The 18,803-nt window shown below is 39.3% G+C and overlaps 1 long non-coding RNA gene across 4 annotated transcripts in view; it reads left to right on the forward strand.

Moving 5' to 3' along the window:
- Window positions 1–18,803, forward strand: part of LOC106976773 (uncharacterized) — a 96,949-nt gene that overhangs the window by 2,867 nt on the left and 75,279 nt on the right. For all 4 annotated transcript variants that reach the window (XR_008289319.1, XR_008289318.1, XR_001430531.3 and 1 more), the window contains exon 2: window positions 4,497–4,574. This is a non-coding gene — a long non-coding RNA (uncharacterized LOC106976773). The remainder of the gene's footprint in view (window positions 1–4,496; window positions 4,575–18,803) is intronic.

Below are 18,803 nucleotides of genomic sequence, written 5' to 3' on the forward strand. Positions count from 1 at the left end.
CTCTCTCTATATCTTCAATTAACTTTGCTCTCACTTCCTGCTGGCTCATGTTTGATTTCCATCCTATGTGAAGCCAAGGACCATTTTGGCTGGTCCTGGGGGACCCCCTCTGGGTCCCTGGACCCAGCCTGCCAGCATCATTTGTATTTAAAGAAGCTATGATTCACTGAGGTTCAATCTGAGATGTCACATTCTAGAAATATAGTTCTGCCAAGTACAGTTCAACAGCCAAAATACAATTTAAGAGGAAGTTCTTTACCTATAACTCCTGAAGGACATTAAAGATGATCTAATTTAAATCTACCAGCAATATTTTTCAGATCTCCTTTTCTCTTTTTTTCAAACTCCAACGAATGTGCATCCAAATAGTTAATACCACTGCCTGCTCTAAGTGGCAATTTCGTTTAAGTAAAACATCATTGCATTAAATTACTGTTAATTAAAATTTAATTTGATTTGTAGTTTGGCTTATGAAGTATATACAATTGTTTCAGTTTGATGACTGTATAAGAGGTACCAGACTAAGGAGTTTGTGTCTTCTTATGTATTTGTACAAAAAGTATCAGTGGACACCAAGTCCACTGATACTTTTTGCTCTTAAAGAAGTGTAGGCTGCTCAACTTTAAGAAGACTGCTCTATGTCACTGCCAGAGGGAGTTTTCTAAATCACAGCCTAATTGTATCTCCATTCTGATTAATTTTCTTTAATCACTTCCTAATCTTTAATCTACAGGATAAAAATCTAAACTGCTTAGTGTTGACTACAAACTTTGCCTTTTAGACTCATCAGTTTTGACTTTCTACCTATTTTCTTCTCATTTTATAATCCAAGGAAACAACTACTTGTTCCCCTCCTAACATACAACCCTCTCTTCTGCCTCTGTGTCTTTGCATGTATGAGTCTCTGTCCTTGGTACATTTTCTCTCCTGTCAGTCTGGCACACTCAGTCTTCAGGTCTTAATACCTGAAGGGAGGTCTTCAATATTAGCCTCTCTGACTTCTGCATACTGACTTGTGGGTATAATCTATGTCCGCCCTTCCACTTTATTAATTAATATGTGTAGTCATTATTTCATCCATGGAAATGAATGCGGGAGTAGGTATTGCATAGTGGTTAAAAGTGCTGGCCTTGGCATCAGATTCTCTAGGTTCGAATTTCACCTGTTACCTCCTAACCATGTGACTCTTGTTAAGTTGCTTACCCTTTCTATGCCTCAGTTTCCCCACTTGTGAAGTAAAAATATCTACCTCTTAGGGTTGTTAGGCAGATTTAAGTGCAATCTTATTTTTATGCAACTTAGCATAGTCTTTGGCTTACCTACTTTACGCCAGGCAGTATGCTAGGCTCAGGGCATACAGGCGTGTAAGACAATCACAGGGCATAATAATTCCTGCATTATTAGCTTGAAGTTTAGTATGAGAGACTGACAAAAACACAACCAAACAAATAAAAAGAAAAAAGTAGAGGGTGATGGTAAGAAGAAAATAAACTAGGTGAGAAGATAGGGAACAATGAGATGGAAGAACTTACTTCAAATAAGGTGGCCAGGAAAAGCCATTCTGCAGAGACATTAAAGCCACCCTGAAGGATGAAAAGGAGACAAGTTCTGAAACATGGGGCCAGGTTGGAGCAGTGACTGGGAAGGGGGATGGTTGCCCCTGAGTCTGCAGAGAGTTTGGCTTTTATGAGGACTTGGAAAAGGACTTGGCTAGAGAGTAGTAAGTAGGGGTGGCAAAGATGAGGTAGGGGAGGACTACACTGTAAGTTTAAACAGAGAAGTGTCATGACCTAGTCTACATATTAAGATGGTCCCTCTGACTGCTGAGTCTAGAATTGGTTGGAGGAAGATAAGAAATAGGTGTAGAAATCAGAAGTAATATGGTGACAAGGGTGACAAAGAGAAAGGATGGGCAGATCTGGAATATATTTTAGCTTGTTGATGAATTGGATACTGGCAGGGGTGAATTAAGATAATTAACAGGATCAGATGAGTCAGAAATGCAGTGTAGGAGACACCCAGAAGTAGCTGTCAAGGCAGTTGGATCTGAGTGTAGAACTCAAGGAAAGGAATGGTAATTTGGTGCCTGGGTGGCTCAGTCCGTTAAGTGTCTGACTTCAGCTCATGTCATGATCTCACAGTTCGTGGGGTTCGAGTCCCGCCTCAGGCTCTGTGCTGACAGCTCAGAGCCTGGAGCCTGCTTTGGATTCTGTGTCTCCCTCTTTCTCTCTGCTCCTCCCCCACTCATGCTCTCTCTCTCTCAAAAATAAGGAAACATTAAAAAAAATTCAAAAAAAGTAATCAGCATACCAGTGATATCACAAGCCATGGAAATGCATAATATCACTTAGAAAGATGGTAGAGAGAAGAAGGAAGGTTCAGGTTTGCACCCTGAGGAGGCAGAGGCTGCCAAGGTTATGGAGGTGGATCCCGTGGTGATGCAGTAGTCAAGCTAGGATGATTATGCTGGGTATTTTCCATTTGCACCCACTCCATCCATACCCTTGGCTCTTCTCTGTGCCCCCATAGGTCTGATGTATGGATAGCAGCATGCCAACTCCCTGGCTCTTTTTTGGTTTGGTCAGCCAATGAGAGACACCAGCAGCCGATGAAAGGGTAGGATGAGGGAGAAACTAAAAGTATAGAACATAATTACTTATGATGTGGCATTGACTGCAGCTGCCTGCTACCTGCTTGCTGGGCTCTAGCTATCCCTCCAATTGCTGTTTCTTCTCCTTGCCACTTTAAGTCTTCACAGTTTCCCATCATTGGTCATCACTCAGTGCCTTCAGCATTCCTCATCATTAGTTCCACAATCTGCCTTCCCCACCAGAAATAGTCTCTTCATTAAGTTCTCTTTAGAACTCATCTGAGTGTGCCCTCTGTTCCCTGTTTCCCTTTGCACTGCTTCTCTGGGAGCACGCCCTGGCCTCTCTCCCAGCAGTAGACCACCATTACTTGTTAGGAGTAGCTTGTTACCCTGGAGGTGGGAGGTGAGGGGTGTGCAGTGCTATCTGCTGTTCTGACTAACCCTCAGTCTTAGGAAGGTAATGTGTCCATGGATTCTCAGTGCTCATGCCCCTCTCCCAGCTGTAATTCTTGGCCCAGCATGTATTCTACCCTTTTCCCTGGGGTAAAGCGTTATGTTCTATTCCTTCTTCTACCTGGGTTTTCACAGCGCCTTAAGATTAACAGTATTTGTCACATTCCCACAGAGCATAGAGCTTTGATTCCTGTGGAGAGATAGGGGAGGAGAATCCAGTAGGGCTTTTGCTTTCCCCACAGCACTGCTGGGTGCCTTCCCCAGACCTGCACCTTTGTCAGGAGTTTTGCTTTTACCCCAGTCTTTTTTGTGAGTGCTCGGTGAAGTCCAAGAAGAGCCTGTGAGAGGTTGTGAATTCCTGTGTCTGCAGTCTCCATGGGTTCTATATACTCTCATTCGTCCACACTGAGCCATTAGCGATTGGTTAAAAAATCTAGTTGGATTCTTTTTACCCATGTCTGTTGGTGACTATGTTGGGTGAGCAAGAGCTCATGTCCTCTTTGTCTTTGGAGACTCTTATCTTTAGATTTCAGATTCACTGGTTTTTCTGTCACTTTTAGCTCTCTGATGGGTTTCAGAAGAGTTGTGAATTTTCAGACTCTCTGGCTTTGTTGTAACTGTTGTTACTATTACTCTTGTTATAAGGATGGGATGCTCTTTCCAGATTTCTGAATCCTAAGCAGAAGTGGGTCTCACATGCATTTGAAGACCTCTTTTCTCCATTAGTCTGGAGAAATGAAAAAAGGGCATAATTTGTTCTTTCACTATTTTTTGTAGCTTGCTTCTGCCTCCATATTTTTTCTGGTTCTTAAGAATTGGGACACAGGAACAGGGAATAGAAGAGGGATGAAAGAATTCAAATTCTGGAGCCAGTGGAATTTTTATTTGACTGATGCTTGTTGGTTTTCATGTCCACTATTACTGCAGACATACAAAAGCTGGCTATGATATGGGGTGGATGTGGGAATTGCCTGGTGACCTCTGCTGGGACCTCCAAAATGGCATAGTTTCCTAATGTGGGTACTCTTGGGGTGACCTTTTGTGACCTTCCCAGCTTCCACTCCTGGTGGTCTGTTGCACAGCTTCTTAGTGCTGAGATCCTCTTGTCTTGGCTCTTATCCTTCTTGGGTGAAATACCATCAAAACAGCTTCCCTGGGTTCTTTTGGGCCACATATTCACACATCTTTGCCCCCAAAACAAGTGGAATTGAAGCTTCTCTCAAACACTGATTTCTTGCCTTTTCATTGCAGGTGAATTCAGTAAGCCTCTACCTTCCAAATTCTCTTAAATGGGAAGCAGGTGCTGGTGTCTATATTCTTAAATGCCCATGTATGGCCATTTTGTAGTAGCAAAGTGGACCCTCATCCAAAATTTGGCTTGAATGTCAAGACTGATGTTCTCTGCCCTCCTTTTATCTGCCTTAAAGCTGAACACAAATTTCCCTTTGTGAAGGTGGCGTAAATATACCCCATCTCCTGTACCAGGACGAGGAAAGTGACCATTGTCTAGAAATGGAAGGCTGGCATTAAGGTGAGTCTGCATCAACATACTTTACTAAAATAACTCTTCCATTAGTTTCCCTCATTTATTTCCTACTCACTTTCCCACAATTTATCACCAAACCTCCCTTTACTTTGTCTAGTTTTTTTCTACAATTTATTGCCCTTTGTTAAAATGTACAACCTCTGAATCTAACTACATCCTTAGGTTTTCCCTTTTTTCTGTGAAGCCCCTATACATGTAAAAATATTAACATCAACAATATTTGCATGCCTTTTCTCCTGTTGATCTGTCTTTTGTCAGTTTAATTCACAGGCCTCAGTACTGAAATAAGTGGATAGAGCAAAAGCTTAAGAAAACACCTTTTCATCATTGTCATGGATTCATTAAGAAAGCCATGACTAGATTCAACCACTGGCTCACATTTTCTGCTATGAGGAAAGCAATAAAGGTTTACTCCTTTGGAATGGGCACCTAGCCTTGCTAGTATAGATAGTAGACATCTCTTATGTATCTTCACTGGGAACCAAGTGACCTGAGCAGTTTTGAGGTTCTGGGTCATTTGGATAACTGAAAACTCCCACCTTCAGAGAGAGGGTAGGAGCAGATTCGGTAACCCATGGTAATACTTGCTACTACATATTTGGACAAGAATTCGGGATAGTGAAAACCCCATCAGCTTGTTTCTTGGTGTACTGAAAATTTCCTCCATCCCAATAAAAGAGAATCAGAAAGACATCTGCCCCAGTAAGGGGATCATCCCTAATTTTTTGATACCTTAAAATAGCTAGGGTTCAGTATTCAGACCCTCAGTCTATAGCTGTCTCCCTCTGTGTCAAGATACCTCCAATCACCATTATGGTTATTTATTTTCTTCTGCCACCACTAGTCATTGTAATTTTTCCTAATAGATTGATTTTCCTGTACTGACCACACTCCTGATGCCTTCAATTCATTGTCACAAATTACCTCAGACAGAGTGTTACCGAATTATGATGAACAGAATCAATTTACAAATAGACTTTTGCATGAGTTGTGTGTCTTTAGAATTCTAACTAACTGCAACCTGCATTAGATTATTTAAATTTTCATGTTGGTTAGTTGTTTGTAGGATATTGGGATCATTGTTCCTTCCCACAAAAGTTTCTTTAAAGTCAGCTTGAATGAACAGTAATTGAGCACAAAAGCCTGACCTTGCCAACACTGCATTACATGCTCAGTCAAATTAGTTCAGACCATTATGGTTTATATTAACTATATTTGTCATTTGTAATTAACATGGATTAAGATTTGGAGGAGAGTTCTGGTACTTGTTTTTGGTTGATTATGCTAGTGGGAATTTCAGACCATATTAACATTTTCTCTTGCTTCTTAAGTTTGTTTTGTGTTTTCTTAACAGAATAATTATATCTTTGATCTGATTTTGGAATAGTCTGGCTAATGTTTGCTCAGGAAGAAAATAAAACCATCCCTTACCCAATTTTCTCCTTCTCCCTTCGACAAGTATATAAAAGGTTGATGGGGAGAGAAGCAAACCATACATTTGAGTTTTGGCTCATTGTATAAGATGATGACAATGATCCAAATTTAGAATGTCATGAAATCTCTTAAGGTTTTGTTTTAAAATGCACTTACCATGTCTTGGATATGAAACAGGTGGTTCTGCAGACAGGCCTGAGTTATCGCCAATGAATAGACTATTGTGTGCAAAGTAGCTTTTCATTATCATTGTTAACCCTCATTAAAATCACAAACCTTTAGCTTTTCACAGCTTTGTTTTCTTTTAAAGAGATGATGTTCAAGGTTTTTGAAATGTCTACATTTTCTTGAAATGTTTTCATTTAAAATAAAACTTTTGTGGTTATACACATGCATCAGTATTATGAGAGAGGAGGGTTTGAAGCTGAGCAGTAATATTAGTTTTAATATTTTGTTGTCTTTTTCAGTCTTTCATAAAACTTTCAAAAATTAATAAATTCATAAAAATTTCATTTGGGCATCTGTATTTGCATTTTCTCTTCCTTTAAACAATCCCTGTGTCTTTTTCCTGATGGTAATATGCATCATCCTCATTACCACTAAACATTTATGGAACAATATACCATTAGGTAAGAAAACAGCAATTTCTGTAGCAAATGCCTGCACATTTTTGCTCTTTAAACACAAACTCCCATGGACTCATTGCAAGGTAATATCAGGGTGAGGAGGGCATTTGAGATTTCTTTTAGGCCTCAACCTACTTCTCATTAGGCCTCCTTTAATTTGGTTTTGGCCTTAGACATAGCTTAGTTTAATTGTTCATAGCTGGTTTGCTTCACTTTCCCCCTCAAAGTTTAACTCTTCTAGTCCTCCCAGTATTTTCTTATGGAAAATTTTAGATTGAGTTTTTATCTCTTGTAAAGTTTGGTTGCTTTGATGGTTAAGAAGGTACACTTCAGTCAAACCTTGAATTCTATGCACATTCAAATTGTTGCTCTTTTTGATGAAGATGTAAATTTTGAAATGGTACTTAGAGTATTAGGGTTCAGTTTCAACAATAATTTATTGAGTGTTGGGTATAGGCACTATGCTATTTTCACATTTGCTGTTTTACTTAATTATAAAGAATAAGGGATCATGGCTGTAAAGACTTGACCTAATATAAATTCATGAGCAATGTGTTATGGGGGAATTCAGACCATATGGAAGACTATCTTCTCTTAAGAAATTTGAAAGGAGGTATACAAATATAGTGAGATTACATTTTGAGATACTTATTCTTCCTTTCCAATATTTTCTGCTATCCTACCACTCTCCCACACTCAGGAGGTGACCTGAGTGTAGTATTCTCACTGCCCCTGAGCAAGGTTGTTACAAGAAAGAAAATAATAAATACTTGGTTTATGACTTTAAAAATAGATGCAGACAATACTTTGAAAGAAATTATTTGTGAGATACAGGGCAGAAAGTTCTGCACATCATACGAAACAGATTAGGAAGAATACAGGATGATGTAAATTCATTTTTCCAGTTTTTAAAAAGATGTCCGAGAGAGAGAGGCTAAACACAGGTGTGAGAGGGGCAGCAATAGGAACTTCATGGAAGCTTGAATATCTGTGAGAAGAGAGGACTGCAGCCATATGAGCTATTTTCAGTCCCCTAAAGAGCCATGCTGGCATATGCCTTGATGATTTTGTTCATCATCATTTTTTGCCTATATTTCTTCTGACTGATGTGTGTCTTTTGCTATACAACTCCAGTGTCATTTCTGTTGGGTGGTCTTCCTAAGCGCCCCCACTCTACTGAATTTCTATAAGTGGTAAAGGATTAACTCACTAGTAAAGGATTAATTGGTTGGATTAATTTATCCAAACCCTGCACATTCTGAGGATCTTCAGGACTGGTCTTGACCACCTCCTGGGAGATAACCTCTGATCCCTTGAATATTCTTCCTGATAACTGTGTCTTTGTATACCTGAGACTTTGTATCACACTAGATAGCTTATGTATGCTAACCCTGTTGGTGGCAAACGCTTGTTTTTTTATGCCTTGGGCTTTGGGTCATTCTGCATCAGTTTGACCTTTGGGTGGGGAGCTGGCGACTGTCATATAAGACTTCATTGCTTCATGCCTATGTGATTAGCCCAAATAAAAACCCTGTAACAAAGATCTCAGGTGGGTTTCCTTAGTTGGCAACACTTTGCATGTGTTGTTATGCATCATTGCTGGGAGAACTAAGCACTGTCCATGAGACTCCTCAGGGACAGAACAATTGGAGGATTGAATATGGTTTCTCTTGGACTCTGCCCTATGCCCTTTTCCCTTGCTTATTTTAATCTGTATCATTTTGCTGTAATAAACCATAACTGTGAATATAATAGCTTCTCTGTATCCTGTGAATCTTTCTAGTGAATCCTAGAACCTGAGGGTGGTCTTCATACTCCACAATAATTTTTGGTTATAACACTTATTATACTTCTATTCATTCATTAGTTTATTTATCCATCCATGCATTTGACTAATTAACTACTGAATGCCCACTATGTACCAGATATTGTTAAGCCCTGAAGTATGAGAATGAGCATGATAGGCAAAATTCCTACCTTTGTGAATTTATAGTCTGGTGGGACAAAGGGAGAAGGAAACAGATAAAACAATTTGGTATGGTAGCAGCTATTATGGACATAGTACAAGATGACATGAAGAACAGAGACCTCAGACTCCAACACAATCTGGTGGGGAGGGGTGTCAGGTAAGCTGCTTGATAAGTAGGGAAGTGGCAAAGGGATAGAAAAACAGTGGTTATGCAGATTCAACACATATACAAAAGCCAGAAAGTAAGAGACAAGTGAAATGAATTCATTGTGTCTGGATAAGCCTGTCTGAGGGAGAAAGTGACAAGAGATGAGGCTAGAGAAGGGGCCAGATGATGCAGGGTTCTGTTAGTTGCATTACTGAGTATGGTTTTTATCCTACAATGAGTGAGAAGTCATTGAAGGATTACAAGCAGGTGAGTGACTTGATTGGATTTGCTTTTAGAAAGAACACTCTGGCTGTGGTTTGTAAGAATGCATTGGTAAAACACAAGCATAGAGGGGGCAGACTCATTAGGAGACTATTGCAGAAATCCAGATATGAGACGATGGAGGTCTAAACTGGGGTGTTGGGAGTTCATTGGAAAAGAGTGGGTAGATTCACAAGATGCTTAGGAGGTAGAATTGATAAGACTAGCTGATACGTTGGGTACTGGGGAGAGGGCATGAAAAGAGTTAAATATGACATAGTATGCCCATCTTAAAGAGGTGTGAGCAGCTGTGCCTCTGTTAGAGAGGTGTGAAGAAAGTCAGATTTAGGAAAAAAGATGAATTCAAGTTTGGTCATGTTGATGTTGCTTAATGTTTTTTTTTCTCCTCTAGTCTGTAATCTCCATTCGGTCAGCTAGTTGTCCCAATGCCATTGTTAAAAAAAATATAATCTATTTTGCTATAATTCAATAGTATCATTCCTAAGATACTTTTCACAACATAAAGTATGTTATCAAAACAATTGTTTCAGTAGCAACAGGAAATTAGGGGTTAGAGAGTTTTAGATTGGCAATAACCAAGTTATTTTTGCTGCAGGGATTTCAATAATAAAGGAATTTTGAATATAAATGTATTTAGTTACTAGATGCTAAAAATAATAAATTGTATTAAAACTGACAAAACACATTTCATTTTCTTTACATTCCACTCACTCCAGAGCCTCATTTTGCTCTTTAATCTTTGGCCTTACCTGGCAATTTTGCTTGCAGCACACTTCATGAATATCAAAGTTAACATAAGAACAAACATATACTCAAATAAATATCGGACATGCCAACAGAGTAGACAGCCTTTCCAGGAAAGTGGTTCTGTGTCCTATGTCTCATACACATTTTCTCTACTCACTCAGCATTAGCTCCCTATCACAATCAAATTATTAAACTATTAGTCACATTGTATCATATGTATATATATATATATATATATATATATATATATATATAGTGAAAATTAACACTGTTGGAGAAATGGTTGCTATCTTGCCACCCCCAATGATGTGATATGCCACCTTTGAAATATGCTCAATTCCAACTAATTTATGTTTAAAAAAAGCTCTCCAGGATATGCTGATAACTCAGTCAGCTTTCTGTATGATGTCTATGAAGAATGTAAAGATATGTGCTGTAAGCCAGAATTCCTTCTCTCTACCAAATCACAGTCCTGCAAGTGAAATGGCATGAACATAACATTTCAGTTTAACTAACATTTATTGAGTGTGTGAGGCACTGGGCTAGGAGTCAGAGCTACAAAGGCAAGTCATGGTCTTTGCCCTCAAGCTGGTAATGGGAGAAGCAAGTGCATAACCAGATGTTTGTTTTAAAATATGGTAAGAAGCCATGTGCAAGACTACTGAAGAATTCCAGGAAAGCTTCTGGGAGAGATGAATTTTGAACTGGACCAAAATAACAGGTATGAGTTCATTAGGTAGAGAAGAGGGACTGAGGGTACCAAGGGCTATTGCTGGCACAACAAATTGTATCCTGTGTGAATGGTATCCCCAAGGGTAATGCAATGCAGAACCCTGCAAAAGGAGTGTTGATGAGAAGGTTAATCCAGGCAAGAACAAAGGCAGACAAGTGTAAAATAACAGTGTGTTCAAGGAACTAGAATCAGTTTGCAGTTACTCAACTGTAAAGTGAAGGTGGAAAGTAGTAGGATGCAAAGTGGAGGATGGAAGTTTCTCTGCTGTGGATCTTGGACTGTGCTCTGTGGGCAGTGGAGAACCTACAGATGGTATTAAGCAGGAGAGTGGTGTGGAGTTTTGAATTTCCAAGAGATGTCTTGTATGGTGAGTTGATGCATTTGAGGAAGTAAGATCAGATACAAGAACAGCGTTGACACTAATTGCTACAGTTCTGTGAACGATAAGGGGGAACCTAAACCAGGACATTATAAGAGTACTCAGTGGGAGCAAATGTAAGAGATATTTGGGGAGTACAAAATCTGGACCCTGATTTACTGTAAGGGGTGAGGCTGAGGGAAGGAGGAAGGAGAATTCAGGATAATTCCCAGGTTTCTGAAAGGTTTAGACTTGAGAGATGATGACATCAGATGCGAAATTTGAGGTACTTGTCAACCACTCCCGTGGAGTTGTCCTGTAGCACAAGGTGAGAAACAATAAATGGCACAGGGGAAGTAGAAATAAAATTTAGAGGAGCAGAAGTAAATTCTAGTTTGCATAATCAGGAATGATGGAATCATAAAGAAAGTAGTATTTGGATGTAGGCCTTGAAGGATTGGTAAGATTTGCATTTAGCGACTTGATGGGGTGGAAATGTCCCAGAGAAGGCATGGATACCCTCAGGATATTGTTTGAGAAGAGCTGAGACTTCCTGTTTGTGACTGGAGTAAAGAGTTTGCTAAGCATGATAAAGAGGATGTGGCTGGAGTGGTGGGTTGGAACCAAGTCATGAATGCCTTAGGGTTCTATGCCTAATGGGCCTTGGGCTTTGCATTGGACAAGTGTGCAAGCAGAGCCTGCTTTGGGAAGAATGATCTCAGGTAGTAAATGAGACAAAATAGAGGCAGAGAGATTGAAGCCAGACAGAAGAGTCAGGATGGTGCACCAGAATGCTAGAAACAGGAATAGAGAGGAGGGGACCAGCAGTGAAAACGATTGGGTAGTTCACTGCATTTGGTAGTGTGGCTTAGGTCAAATGTTATAAATGGTTGGATTACAAGGGATTGAGAACATGCTGCTGCCTCCATAGAAATAAAGGAGTCTAAGAGGAACAGATTTATAAAGATAATGGGGCACCTTCAAAGAGAATACTACTTGTGTCCCCACTTGTCTTTTTCTTTATTATTGGCAAAAAGATTTAAAAAAAAGGAGGAGGTAGTATGCCTCCTTATACTGGTTGACTATAGTTAGAAATTCTTGGCTTTAAATCTCTGCTCTGTTCTTTATTAGCTGTGTGCACTTGGGTGAGAGTTCTAAGCACTTTAAGTCTGAGTTTCCTGATCTGGAACATGGAAATAGGAAGACATCCAGTAAGCTTGTGAATAACACATAGTTTACATTGAATAAATGCTAGCTGCTATTATTAGAATTCTAAAAAGAAGGAAATGCAGAATAGAATTCTAATTCAGTTACTATGTTCAAAAATACAATTTGTTCAAAATTTTCATCAGCTCTTCTGATGGACTGAAGGGTTGGTAGGAAAACATTGATGTCATGTTATAATAATCCAGCTGGTGGTTACTAGCAACCATGCAAACTCTAGAGATTACCTCTTCGACTTAATATTTTAAAGATGTCCTGACCTGAATCCCTTAGACCTGGCTGTGAACCTATAGCTCTGTGCTGTGAATTCAGAGAGATCCATGCAGTGGGTCAGGATACTTTACAAAATACAAAAGATTGTTTTATATAATGTCAAGTAAATGGAAACAAGGCTGATGACTTCAGTGAAAGTCATAGGCATTTTCAAGTGAGACCAGTAGAATGAATTTATTTATTTATTTATTTATTTATTTATTTATTTATTTATTTATTTATTCTCTCTTTCTGAGAGAGTCAGAGCGTGAGGGCGGGAGGAGCATAGAGAGAGAGGGAGGCACAGAATCCGAAGCAGGCTCCAGGCTCCAAGTAGTCAGCACAGAGCCCTGTGTGGGGCTGGAACTCATGAACTGTGAGATCATGACCTGAGCTGAAGTCGGACACTCAACAGACTGAGCCACCCAGGTGCCCCCAGTAGAATACATTTATAACTTGAGATAATTTTAAGAGTTTTCCAGAATCCTAGTTATGTGTATTAACGTGCTATTTAGGTGCTTTGGAGTCTATAATGTATATAAAAATATTTTCTGTCATCATCATAGTAATTGATTCTTGCAAGAATCATCAATGGAGCTAAAACTAGTGGGTAAAAATCTGAGGAGTAACAGATTTGATTTAGATCAATCTCATCTAAAATTTAGCTTCCTTCTGTTTTCATAACAGTTCCAAAATATCTCTCCTAAAGTCAGTCTTTTTTCTTATATTTGTCCTCAATACACAATACATTCACTGACTTCAAAGAGTTCAAAAAGTAATGGAAATCTCATTTATTGCTGTTTAGCATGGGAAACACTCCTGCAGCCTTTGGACCATGGAGCATTCAGTTCCCACCAGAGGGCGCTCGGTTGTCACTTAAGTCACCATTTTGGGTTTTGGGACTTCCTTTGTAACTCAAAAAGTAAAATGGAATTTTTATTTTGTACATTTGTAGGTGAACTTAGAGATTTGACGATTAATGTAACTAACATTTTAAAGCTTGGGTAGGTCTTGCTTTTACTTCCAGGTTAAGGACAATTACCTAAATGACATATCAATCAGAATCCCTTACCAGAAACCAAAAACCAAAAACCAAAAACCAAACAAAAACAAAACAAAACCACTATAGAACACAAAGCAAAACAAAACAAGTGAACATCCATTTTTTGTTTTATTTTGTTTGTTTTTTTCAGCAAACACTTCCAGTCTTGGTTCATTGCAGGTTTGAGAGCCATAGTTTCTTCTTCACCTCACTCACTTACTCTGGAATTAGGTCATTAAAGGAGAGGTGGGGCCAGGATGGGAGGAACTCAGTTTCAGGGCCTACGTGCAAGGTGCTGACACTCCCGTGAGTCTTGCTTCTTTACCAGAATGGTCTTGCCTTCCTTGAGACCGTGTCAGTGTTCTCAAAGTCTCTCCACCAGCAACATCAGCATCACCTGGGAGCTTGTTAGAGGGCAAATTCTTGGGCCTTACTCCAGACCTACTGAGTCAGAACTTCTGGGGGTGGTGCCCAGCAATCTGCATTTTAACAGGTTCTCTGAGTGATTCTGATGTATGCTACAGTTTGAGAACCACTAAGCTAGACACTTTGTTTTTGCAAGGCAAGCTGCTTTTGGGCAATAGGAGCGTCAGGATTATTGTTTAGTTTTCATTCCAAGAATTAGGAGCAGACTTTCTCTAGGCCAGGTCTCAAAACTTTTAGGTAAAAGGTAGTATCAAAGTGGTTTTCTGCCTGCTTCAAGCTTCCAGAGAAGTTTGTTTTTCACCAGTCTAAGCAGAGGTACCAGCCCATGGAAGGAAGTTTTGGAAATAGATCACTCACATGTAGAAGGAACCAAGAGAATCCGTTAAGAATTTAGGAAGGAAGTGTATGTGATGGTTAGGCCTACAGATTCTGGATCCATCTTGCCTGCTGTGACAGCTCTGTGTGATCTTGGGCAAGCTGTTATTGTTTTACCTGTCTAGAACTCAATTTCCTTATCTGCATATTAGGGATGATAATAGTACCTATGTCATATGCTTGTTATGAGAACTAAATTAGACAAGATTTCTAATGTGATTAGAACAGACCATTGGCACAATGTAAATGTTTAGAAATACTGTGCTCTCCACAGCACAGGACCCCCTACCATCCTACCAGCACAATACTGTCCCTTTTGGCTAGCAGCAAAACAACCATAATCATACTTTTTTCCCAATTCTTAATGGGAAAATCTTAATGTAAACAATCTCCATCACATTTATACAGGTGACAAGAGTCCTAGGAGCTCCTTTGGAATCAGAACTTTTCTTTTAATTTCAGCCCTCCTACCTAATAGATGTTCAGCTTTGAGCAAATTACTTAACCTCTCTTTAAATCTCACTTTCATTTTTATTTGTAAAATGGGATTATAATTCACATCTTATAGGGTTTAGTGTGAGAGAAAGGAACACAGTCAGTGGGCAAATTGTAGAAATAAAGCACTGTTATCTGTATACTACTGTTCCCAGGAAATGCCATAAAGAGAGTAGGATAGTTCTTGGCACATAAGAGGGCTCAGTACACATTTGTTCCTTTTCATTCACAGCTTATACATTTTGAGTATTTAGGGACCTTTTAAATCACCAAAGCACTAATTATGTTCTCGTACTGTTTACTTTTCAGCTTCACACTTCAGCTCCTGAATTTCTGGCCTGGAGTGACTGGGAGAGTCTTGTTTTCCCTTCTTCTCACATGGGAACCTTTTGGGCTAGATTTTCTAGTCAGCTCTTTCCCATTTCTTTAGGCTGACTTGCCCCCAAGATCACAAAACTCATATTTTTCATTTTAGAAAATTTGGAACATTTCAATAAAGCATAAATAAGAAAACGAACATTGCCAATTCCTCTCCAAAAGAAAACATCATAAATGATTTGGTATATTTCCTGCTAGACTTTCCTACCTTTGCTTCAATAAAATTGCTATCATAAAGTATGTTCAATTTTCCTTCTTGCCTTGGGGTTTCTACAGATGTGATCCTCCTGGCCTGGCATGTCCTTCCATGGCCTAGGATGCTCCTTATTTTCCCACCCCTTCATCCTATCCCAGCCACCCCTGATGTTTCAGATGAGGCCAGGTTTCTGTATTAGACATTTTTAAAGCATGCTATACTCTTTCTGGACTTACTTCTGGTTCTTAGTGATATACAGTATTTACTGTGTGAGTATGTGAGCAGTATTTATCTCCATGACTAAACTGTAAGCTCCAGGACAGTAGGAACCATGTCTGGTTTACTTACAACTGCATTCCAAGTGCCACCACAAAGCTGGACACATAGTGTATCCTCAACAAATGGTTTTCAAATGACTGAATGAGTAAATGAAATGTGTTGTAAGCATTTCTCCATCCTGGGCATGATCTTGAATGTCTGGGTTTAAGTGGCATGATTTTAACTTGTACATGGCAGGGTGATAGGTAAGATGGTCTTTTAGAATTTCAGAGCACTCCATGGATTTCTAAAGCAGCCTGTTATGGTGAGAGGGATCTGTAGGCCAGGAATCAAGAGACCAATGTATTCCTTTCTGCTTTACCAGTTCCTGTGACCTTGAGTAAGTCACTGACCTTCACTAAACCACATTTTCTTTTTTCTCCTCTATTTCTCTCTCAAGGAAACTCATACATAAAATAAAACAGTGTGTGTAAAGACACTTTTCAAATTATAAAGAGCTATATAAATATGTCCAGACCATTCAAAATATATTTTTCTTGATAGAGCCACTTGTGATTTTGCATAGAGGCTCCATTTTCAAACTTGAAATTGACTCTGTTACCAAGAAAATCTCCTACTTCAAAGCTTAATGGTTAGAAATAATTGTGAGTCTGAATGTCTTAAATAGCCAAAATACATTAACTACTATTTTATTCCTTAAAGACAGACATAGCAGAGTTTGTTTCAATTTCATACTTGAAGATTGCAATAAAATAATTACGGTGAGTTGTGAAAACAGAAACTTAGATTTACGTTTCTTTCAAATTTCAGTTGGCTGATGCAGTCAAGATATTTCTGACAGACTAGCCAATGCATGTAACTTAAATAGATTAAAAAGAAACTTTAGTTTTTGAATATACTTTATACCTTATTCAACAGTCAAGGAATATGGTAAGATTTGGAAATTCCAAAATGGAGTTAACATCTCTGTGACAGGATCAGTGTTCATATTTGAAGTCAGGATGGAAGAAAGAAAATTTCCCACCAGTGTGTTACATGTTAGGAACTGGAATAGGTCACCCCATGACTAAATTTTATTGGCTGATTCTTTGGTAGTTTTCCACTGCCTCTTAAGCAATTTCCTTTCCATTTTAGGTTATGTGAAGGTGCTTGAAATGTACACATTGAGGAGGTAAAATATTTCAGAGAACAGATAAAAATTGAAAGTATGATAGAAGAGAACAGTCTCTTACACTCTGTGGAAATTGTGAGTTCATGGATAGAATGAGGCAGTGTTTGCTGCTTTTATTTATTAATGACTCCAACACACCGTATTGAAAGGTGAATTTTTTTTTCTCCTTCTTCATAGTACCAAATAGTAAATGCATAGCATTTTAGAAGAGGAAAATCCTTTAAAGGTCTAATGTCCTTGTTTCATAAATAATATCTGACATTTACAAAGAAATTTACAATTGCTTCCAGATAGTATGGTTTCATGGACTCTTCACAACTCTGTTACTATCCTCAATTAAAAATGAGGAAATGAAGACTCAGAGAGCTTAAATGACTTGTGTAAGGTCACAGAGATGATGATAATAATGATGGGTAATATTCATTGAGTACTTGCCTCTGTGCAAAGCCATCCTCATGCATGATCACACTGAATTCTCACAAGAGTCCTAACACCTTATACATAATACATTACAAGCTGAAATTATAAATCAGTGCTCAGAAACTGAAAATATTTTTTCACTGAATGCTCTTCTATAGACACAAGATAAATATTGAATGAAATTAATGTGATTCTCTTTTTAGCTTGTGTTGTATATGAAACTGATCAATCAAGTAAATAGTATTCTCATTTTGCAAGTGAGAAAATATGGAGAATTAAGACTACCATAATAGCATTGTGGTAGCTTATGCTCACAAGCTGAGGCAAGAACCCAGTTTTCCCCAACAGACCAAGTTTCCTTTCTTTGCCATGTATTTCAGAGTATTGAGTGGGCAATTGGCAACTAGGAGCAAAGTTAAGGACAAAGTACACCATATTCTGAATATTGAGACCAGATATTACCTGTAGGATTTAATGAGTCAGACAAATGACTCTCTCTCCCTCCAGGAAACTCCTCCCTGTACCCTGCCCATCATCATCTGAGGCTGAACCACTCCTCAAACCCCATCTACTTTTTGACTAGATAAGGGGAGGTGGACATGTTGTTAGAGTCATGAATTTTGGCCTACTGGAAAGCACTGCGGCTTCCCATTTGAGGGTGCTCTGAGGACCATCTGCAGAAATTGGGATTAAAAGAAGATAATGATATCTTTTTTAAAAAAGTTTATTTTGAGAGAGAGAGAAAGAGAAAGAGCAGGGGAGGAACAGAGAGAAGGAGAGAGAGAATCCCAAAAAGGCTCTGTGCTGTTAGCATAGAGCCCGACACAGGGCGCGATCCCGTGAACTGTGAGATTATGACCTGAACCGAAATCAAGAGTCGGATGCTTAGCCGACTGAGTCACCTAGGTGTCCCAGAAGGTAATGATATCTTATTTCTTTGTCATCAAACCATATGATTGATCCTAGTGGTTGTATCAGTGAAGGAACAGAGAATCGAAATGAGACAATAGGGCAGAGAGAAGTGAGCTAGCAGAGCAGCCTGTGCCTACCTTGTGACATGGCAGTGATATGTGAGCCTCCCAGAAGTCAAGAAGCCTCCATGAAAAGTAGCTGGACTTGAGCTGACTTGCCAGTACCCTCCATAAGAGGCGGTAGCAACTGGGGAGTATTAGATCAAGGTGAAGACTTTGTCCTGCGGACACCCCTCAGTAGTCTCTAAAGAACCCTCACATGTACCCCATGGAAGAGCCAGCGTCAGGATGTCTGCCACCCAGAGGCCAATAAGCAGCATCAGCCAAGAGAAAGCCCTAATGCAGCACTGAAAGAGACACTTGTCCCTTTCTATCTCTGCTTCTACTAGCAGCTCCAACCCTCAAGCCCACCACTCGAGAAGGAAGGATGGAAAAGTGAAGGGGAAACCAGTCCCCTTTCCCATTTCAGGCCCTAGTCACAAATGGCCTGGCCTACAGGAAGGAAGGGGCTGCAAGTAAAGTTTTAAATTGGATTGGATTTCTTTAACATAGTCGTTTCAAAACTGTAGGAGCTGTCCCAGAATGTTGTTAGTGGTTGGAAGTTGTACTCTGAATTCAGGCTGTTTAGAATGGCTATTACATTTGCTAGAAAAATATATGTAATAGTCATGACTTACCTGGAGAGCTA

Source organism: Acinonyx jubatus, chromosome A3, assembly GCF_027475565.1.
Source record: "Acinonyx jubatus isolate Ajub_Pintada_27869175 chromosome A3, VMU_Ajub_asm_v1.0, whole genome shotgun sequence".
Classification (NCBI taxonomy): Eukaryota; Metazoa; Chordata; class Mammalia; order Carnivora; family Felidae; genus Acinonyx; species Acinonyx jubatus.